Below are 8,274 nucleotides of genomic sequence, written 5' to 3'. Positions count from 1 at the left end.
AAATACAACCTAGACTTGGTTCACATGAAGCAATCCTCTCCTTTCACACTTCACATAGTCTCTATTCATTCTCAATTAAAAGGCCTTGAAGGCCTGAGATGAAGTAATGCACAGGAAGTAGTATCTGCATGAAGGAAATTTCTCCACTGACCACTGGAAATATTGCTTTTATGGTCTTGAAGACCTTTGGGAGAGAAACAATAGCAGGAGATGGCATCAAGAAAACTCCTTTTTCAACACAAACATTTTCTTTTCAGGTCTTGAAGACCTTAGGGAGAAATATAAAAGCAGAAGGTTTCGTGCATGAAGCAAATTTCTCCTTTTTTCACCTCAGATACTCTTGATTCACAGGCCTTGAAGGCCTCAAGTGGAGTAACACACTGGAGATAATTCTGCGTGAAGCAGACTTCTCCTTCTTCACGTCAAATCTTCTCTCTTCAGGCCCTGAAGATCTGAGGTAGAGAAATAAAAGGAGATTTGTTTAGATGAAACAAATTTCTCCTTTCCTCCACAAACATTCTCAATGAATTGTCTTGGAAAAGGCCTTGAAGGCCTCAACTGAAATAATACACAGGAGACGTTTCTGCGTGAAGCAGACTTCTCCTTTCTCACTTCAAATCTTCGCTTTTCAGGTCCTGAAAGCCTTTGCTAGAGAAATAAAAGGAGATTTTCTCGTATGAAGCAAATTTTTCCTTTTCACTACCAACATTCTCGATGAATTGTTCTTGAAGGCCCATGCGGAGTAAAGCACAGGAGATGTTTCTGCATGAAGCAGACTTCGCCTTTGCCACTTCATATGTTTTCTCTTCAGGTCTTGAAGACCATAGGTAGAGAAATGATGAAGTGAGTTTTTCTAGGAGGCAAACTTTTCCTTCTCTAATCCTATATATAAGTCTTTCCAGCCCTTAGGAAGAGAAGCAAAAGCAGGAGATGGTTTGAAGGAAGAAAACTTGTACCTTTTGGAAACATATTCTCTTTTTGGGTCTTGAAGACCTTTGCTAGAGAAACCAACGTACTGGGAGGCTTACCTGAACCAAATTTCTCCTTTTAAGCTCTAAATATTTTCTTTTGAGGCCTTGAAGACCTTAAGTAGAGAAATAAAAGTAAGAGATAGTTTGCATGAAGCAACCTTCTCCTCTTCCACCTCAAATATTTTTTCATGTCTTTAGGGAGATAAATGAAAGCAGGAGCTTGTTTTTATCTTGCAAATTTCTCCTTTTAAGCCTTACATATTTTCTTTTGAGGCCTTGAAGAACTTAGGTAGATAAGTTAAAGTAGGGGATTGTTTGCTTGAAGCAAATTTCTCTCCCTCTACCTCAAATATTCTCTTTTCAGGTCATTGGGTCAATAAATGAAAGCAGGAGCTTGTTTTTATGATGAAAATTTCTCCTTTTAAGTCTTAAATACTTTCTTTTGAGGCCTTGAAAACCTTAGAGAAATAAAGCCTGGAGATTGTACGCAGAAAGCTAATTTCTCCACTGTCACCGCAAAAATGTCCTCTTTCATGGCCTTGAACACCTTAGAAAAGGACATAAAAGCTGGAGATTGTTTGCATGAAGCAAAGTTCTCATTGCCCTGCCTCAAATATTCTCTTTGGAAGCTTTGCAGACCTTCACCAGATAAATCAAAGCAAGATAAATTTCTCCTGTTGCACCTGAAATACTTATTTTAAGGCCTTGAAGACCCTGTATAAATACAAGCTGGAGATGGTTCACATGAAGGAAACATCACCTTTTGCACCTCTCTTATCCTCTAGTCACTCTCAATTCAAAGGCCTTGAAGGCCTTAAGTGGGGGAATGAACAGGGAGTGTATCTGCATGAAGCAAATTTCTCATTTTTTGCCTCAAATATTCTTAATTCAGGCCTTGGAGACCTTAGGTAGATGCATAAAAGCAAGGAGATAGGGTTCATGAAGCTAATTCCTCCTTTTAAGCCTCAAATGTTTGCTTGAGCGGCCTGAAGACCTCAGAAAAATAAAAGCCGGAGATTGTACAGATGAGGCCAATTTCTCCATTTACACTGCCAATGTTTTCTTTTGGGGCACTGAACTCCTTAGATAAGGAAGGATAAGCTGGGGATGGTTTGCATGAAGCAATTTCTCCTTCACCTCAAATAATCTCTTCTGAGCCCTTGAAAACCTTGGACAGAGAAGGAAAAGCTGGACACGGTTTGCATGAAGCATATTCCTCCTTTTGTACCTCAGAGATTCTCTATTCGTTCTCAATTAAAAGGCCTTGAAGGCCTAAGGTGGAGGAATGCACAGGAAGTAGTATTTGTATGAAGGAAATTTCTCCTTTGACCTCTGGAAATAGTCTCTTTTAAGGTCTTGAAGACCTTAGGGAGAGAAACAATAGAAGGAGATGCCATTCAGAAAACTCCTTTTTCATCACAAACATTTTATTTTTAGGTCTTGAAGACCTTAGGGAGAAATACAAAAGCAGAAGGTTTTTTGCATGAAGCAAATTTCTCCTTTTTTCACCTCAGATATTCTCAGTTCCCAGGCCTTGAAGTCCTCAAGTGAAGTAACCCACAGGAGATACTTCTGCGTGAAGCAGACTTCTCCTTTCTCACTTCAAATCTTCTCTTTTCAGGCTCTGAAGACCTCAGGTAGAGAAATAAAAGGAGACTTTTTTGCATGAAGCAAATTTCTCCTTTCCATCACCAACATTCTTGATGAATTGTCTTGGAAAAGGCCTTGAAAGCTTACATGGAGTAATGCATAGGAGATGTTTCTGCATGAAGCAGAGTTCTCCTTTTCCACTTCATATATTTTCTCTTCAGGTCTTGAAGACCTTGATAGAAAAATGATGAGGTGAGTTAATCTAGGAGGCAAATCTTTCTTTCTTTAATACTATATGTTAGTCTTTCCAGCCCTTAGGAAGAGAAGCAAAAGCAGGAAATGGCTTGCAGGAAGAAAACTTATACTTATTGGACACAAATATTCTCTTTTTGGGTCTTGAAGACCCTCGGTAGAGACTCCCAAGTGGTAGGTGGCTAGCCTGAAACAAATTTCTCCTTTTCAGCCTCAAATATTTTCTTCTGAGGCCTTGAAGACCTTAGGTAGAGATATAAAAGTAGGAGATTATTTGCATGAAGCAAATTTCTCCTCTTCTGCCTCAAATATTCTCTTTTCAGGTTTTTGGGTTTATAAATGAAAGCAGGAGCTTGTTTTCATGATGCAAATTTCTCCTTTTAAGCCTTAAATACTTTCTTTTCAGGCCTTGAAGACCTTAGAGAAATAAAGCCCAGAGATTCTACACAGAAAGCTAATTTCTCCACCTTCCCCGCAAATGTTTTCTTTCATGGCCTTGAACACCTCAGGAAAGGACATAAAACCTGGAGATTCCTTGCCTGAAGCAAATTTCTCTTTGTCTCACCTCAAATATTCTCTTTGGAGGCCTTGAAGACCTTAGCAAGAAGGCCTTGAAGACCTTAGCAAGATAAATCAAGGCAAGATATAGTTCTACTGTGGCACCTCAAATACTTTCTTTTAAAGCCTAGAAGTCCCTACATAGAGAAATCCAAGCTAGAGGTGGTTCGCATGAAGCAAACTCCTCCTTTTGCACCTCACATGTCCTCTAGTCACTCTCAATTCAAAGGCCTTTAAGGTCTGAGCTGGGGGGAACGAACAGAAACTGTATCTGCAAGAAGCAAATTTCTCCCTTTTTTCACCTAAAACATTCCCTTTTAAGGCCTTGAAGATACTGTAAAGAGAAATACAAGCTGGAGGTGGTTTGTGTGAAGCAGCCCTCTCCTTTCGCACTTCACATAGTCTCTTTTCCTTCTCAATTCAAAGACTTTGAAGGTCTGAGGTGGGGGAATGCACAGGAAGTGTATCTGCATGAAGCAAATTTCTCCCACCTAAAATAGGCCTTGAAGACCTTATATGGAGACCTAAGAACTGGAGATGGTTTGCAGGATGCAAATTCACCCTTTTCATCTTATATATTCTTTCTGATGGCCTTGAAGACCATGGGTTGAAAAATAAGCAGGACAGTTTTTGCATGAAGCAACATTCTCTTTTTAATGCCATATACAATTTTCTCAGGCCTTGAAGACCCTCGTTAGAGAAAGAAAGCAGGAGACTGTTTATATTAAGCAAATTTCTCCCTTTTCACCTCAAATATTCTCTTTGGAGGCCTTGAAGGCCTTAGAGACAAAAAACTGGAGTTTTTTCCCATGAAGCACATTGCTCCTTTTACACCGCAAATTCGCTTTCTGGCCTTGAAGACCATAGCCAGAGAAATACAACTTGGATATGGTTTTCATGAAGCAAATTTCTCCTTTTGACCCTCAACTATACTCTACTCATTCTCCGTTCCAAAACCTTGAAGGTTTCAAGTGGAGAAAGGAATGGGAGATGTATCTATGATGTGAAGAAAATTTCTCCTTTTTCACCTAAATCATTCTCTTGCTAGGCCTTGAAGACCTTCTAGAACTAAGAGCTGGATAATGGGAGGTATGAGGCAAATGGATCATTTTTCACCTCCTAGGTAATTCTGAAGGCCTTATAGCCTTAAGCTGAACAAATAAGCTGGGAAGTTTTTGCAGGAAGAAAAATTCTCCTTTCAGATGATACAGATTTTCAGGCCTTGAACAGTTTTAGTTAGAAAACTGCAACCAGGAAATGGTTTGCATAAAGCAAATTTCTCCTCTTTCACTTGAAATAGTCTCCTCGGAGGCCCTGAAGACCTCCAAGAAACCTAAACTGGAGATTGCGTCCATGAAACTAACTTTCTCCTTTTTCACCTCAAGTACCCTCTTTCGAGGCCTCCAAAACCTTAGGTAGAGAAAGAGAAACTAGAGATGGTTTCCAGGAAGCAATTTTCTCCTTTCTGACCTTAAATATTCTCTTTTCTGGCCTTGAAGACCTTAGGTAGAGAAATCCAAGCAGGAGATTTTTGCATGAGGCAAATTTCTCCTTTTGCACCTCAAATGTTCCCTCATTCATGTTCAGGTCAAAGACTTCAGAGGCCTGAGGTGCAGTAATGAACAGGAGATGTATCTGCAAGAAGCCAATTTCTCCTTTAGGATCCACAAAGATTCTCTCTTGAAGCCTTGAAGACCTCCAATAAGCACAAGTTCTGCATGAAGCAAAATTCTCCTTATTTGCAACCCATATATATTGCCTTTTCAGCCCTCAAAAACTTTAGGAAGAGGAAATGAAGCAGGAGATTCAGGAGGAAGGGACTCAGGCACAGGAGATGTCTCTGCATCCAGCAAATCTCTCCTTTCCCTCCTCATCTATTTTCTTTGAAGGCCTATAAATCCTTACGTAGACAAATAAGCAGGAAAGGTTTCGCCCAGAGCAGAAATCCACCCTTTTTGAACCCCATAGCATCTTTTCCGGCCATGAAAACCTTCGGTCTATCGATCCATACAGGAGATTGTTTATGTAATGAAAACTATTTGTGTTTTACCTCTGTCTTCCTGGCCACAAAGACTTAGCTTACAGTGCTGCTGGGAATCGGTTCGGAGCCTAGAAGGGTTTTGCCTTTATCCACCCCTTGCCGCTTGAGCTGGAGCGAAGGTCTTCTCTCAACGCCGTCTTCATTCCTCCTATATTCTGGGAGAAGCCGAGCCAAGTGGAGGTTTGGAATTCAGGCTACAGACCTGTGGGAGAAAAAGAAAATCCCTCCATTAGTGTTCTCTGTGGAGGCACAGTGATCCACAGTCAGCCGGGCAACCTTTGTCCAATATTCCCCAAGGGGCGAGTCAAGGAATCTCTCACTGCCCTCAATGGGTGGGGCAAGCTTGACTTTCTGGTCTTTCATTTCTCTGGATTATTGTGCCCAGGGATAAAACGCTGTTCCACTGGCAAGGATTCCAACCTGCAGCACGTGACTGGGAGCATCCCTCTTCTCACTTCTGACAACTGCTGAGATTGCCCTTCTCTTTGGCAGGCCTCGAAATCACTCTAGACCTCACTCACCCCACCCCCAAACCCTTCCCTCTCCTCTCTTACCTTTGCTGCCAACTGCATCTTTTCATCTAGTCCTCCTCACCTTTCCGTCGTATCGACTGCTGCCGATGTCTGAGGCTGCACCTCTGCCGGGCTGGATGCTTGCTGGATGGGGCACTCGCAGAAGTGGGCAGGTTGAGTCTCTGAAAAATATCAACCTGGGTTTGAGCCCAGGAGCACAGACTCTACCACCTTTTTCACAAGATGCAGCGGCAATTCTTTTCCAGATTTCCTTCAGAATCACACCACTCGAGGGCGTGCAAGAATTTTCTTGCCTCTCTTGTTAAACTAAAGCCAAACCTCACAGGGAATATAAACCCAATCCAAATAGTCAGGAGAGTGAACTGTTCTAAATCAAGGAGCCTCGTCCTACCTAAGATAGTTTATTCTCTCTTTTTAAGGAGACGTGAGCTAAATTTCCCTTGGAAATTTACAGTAAGCTCTGTTTTGCTTCGACTTTTCAATAGCCTAACAGTACTATGTATTTAATGTCTCTTTTATTTTCCTCATTATTGCTTCCTAAGTAAAGGCTCCCGGTCTCTCCTATCTCTCCCCTGGCTGAATTTTAAGGACATCCTAACCAGCAGAGTTCTTTCCCCTGAAAATGGATTGGGGATATATCCTGTGAGGAAAAGTCCAAATACTTTTTCCATCTTGAATATAAAAATGGGAGAGCGGCTTCTTAGAGTTCAGATCATGTGATATGAGCAGTATAGGTTTCCCAGTTTGTTTGGGTTAGGGTTAGGATATGAGGAGATACTTTTTTTTTTTTCCCCTCGATGGACAGATCGACTCCCATGCTTAAGGCTCCCGGTTTGGTTGGTGCAGGTGTGGGCGGGACGTTCGAGTCTCCTCCTTCCTCCTCTGGTGCTCTCTCCTCCTCTCCCGGAGCCTTGGGGTGAAGTGGGCACTTGAAATTTCTGAAAGGAAGGCCAGACCTCGGTTTGAACACAAAGTGACAACAGGGCTTCTCTAGGGAACAGCAGGAATTGCTTTTCAAAACCCAGTATTCATTCAGCCTGCTAGAGGATCCAGGTAAGTCGTTTACTTTCTCTCTCTTTATATCCATCTAGGGGCTAGAAATGCACCTTTCAGAGGCGGATCTGACTAGTACGGGATTCCAACTTCCGCGCCGGCCGGGAGTTGAGGTCAAGGATTTCTTTCTTTTAGAGATACCCCGCCACCCTTTCTCTTCTCAAACAGACCCCGGGGTCCACAGCCCAACTCGAGCCCTCATCCTCCCCTCAGGCCCCGCTCTCTCTGAAATGAATTTCCTTCAGGACACAGCTATCCGAGTGACCCAACTGAGCAGTTGGAATTCACATTTTTCACAAATGGTTTGGGGGAAACAAGCCCCACCCGCTGGCCTTCATTTCAGAGACGGTTGAACCTTCGGTTCATCCCTCCCGCAAAAACGGGTCTTGCTTCCTAAGAACTTTCGGTTTCTACGTCAATTTCTCGCCCCCCCCCCCCCCAAAATCAGGACGGGCAGTTGAGTGGTTTTGTCCTTGCTGAGAATATGTTCACATTTCAACGACACCACTCCGCACCCTCTAAAATACACACACACACACACACACACACACACACACACACTCCCCCCAAAAAGGCGGAGGGGCACTGTGAGGGAATAATTTTGAATATAGTTCTAGAGCCATACAATTCCTTAAAATCACTTGGAATCTTTGAAAAGCCAAAGGAGTCAAATCAGTCTGTCAGGGGAAGGGTTCACGGTATCTTTGAGTTCATGTCGGCTAATGCTTATATTTTTTTCTTTTCTCTTTTCATATTACTGTTTTCAAACTTTTTCCTCTTCTTCTTGAACCTGCGGCCCCCCCCCACCCCTCAGACCAACTTCGAGTGAGCCAGCAGCTTTTCCCGAGCCGCTCTCATCACCTCGGGCCTCACCAGGAGCAGCCGCCGCCGCCACCACCGCCCCCGACTGTCCGACTGTGGCCGCTCCACACAGAGAAACTCGGCCTGAGGGTGGAGTCGGGGCCTGAGGGAAGCGAGCGGGGAGCAGAGTCAAGGATACCCCATGCAGGGGCTCTGACTGCAGAGAGGACTGACCGACTGACTGACTTCTCCCCGCCTTCTTCGCCCGCTGAAGGAACTGGAAAGAATAAAAACCGAAAAAAAACCCTCCTCAACGGCGTGCATCTAACCTCACGAATGGATGGGAAATGGTGGATTTGTCTCGGGCAATAGATGCAATTTTGAGCCTGCTGTGGCGCAACTCCTTTGCCCGCACTTCCTTTGGGGGAGATCGTTCGTTTTTTATAGGATTCCAATTAAAATAGGAAAAAATCAA

The 8,274-nt window shown here is 43.1% G+C and overlaps 1 long non-coding RNA gene across 1 annotated transcript; it reads left to right on the top strand.

Annotated features, from left to right (window-relative positions):
* The first annotated feature begins 6,913 nt into the window (after positions 1-6,913).
* Positions 6,914-8,274, top strand: LOC120638361. Its single transcript, XR_005659982.1, has 2 exons — positions 6,914-6,998; positions 7,813-8,274. It is a non-coding gene; the product is annotated as an uncharacterized LOC120638361 (long non-coding RNA).

This window comes from Ornithorhynchus anatinus, chromosome 4, assembly GCF_004115215.2.
Source record: "Ornithorhynchus anatinus isolate Pmale09 chromosome 4, mOrnAna1.pri.v4, whole genome shotgun sequence".
Lineage (NCBI taxonomy): Eukaryota > Metazoa > Chordata > Mammalia > Monotremata > Ornithorhynchidae > Ornithorhynchus > Ornithorhynchus anatinus.
Note: the sequence above shows the minus strand (reverse complement) of the source record. Positions and strands in the feature narration are given on the sequence as shown.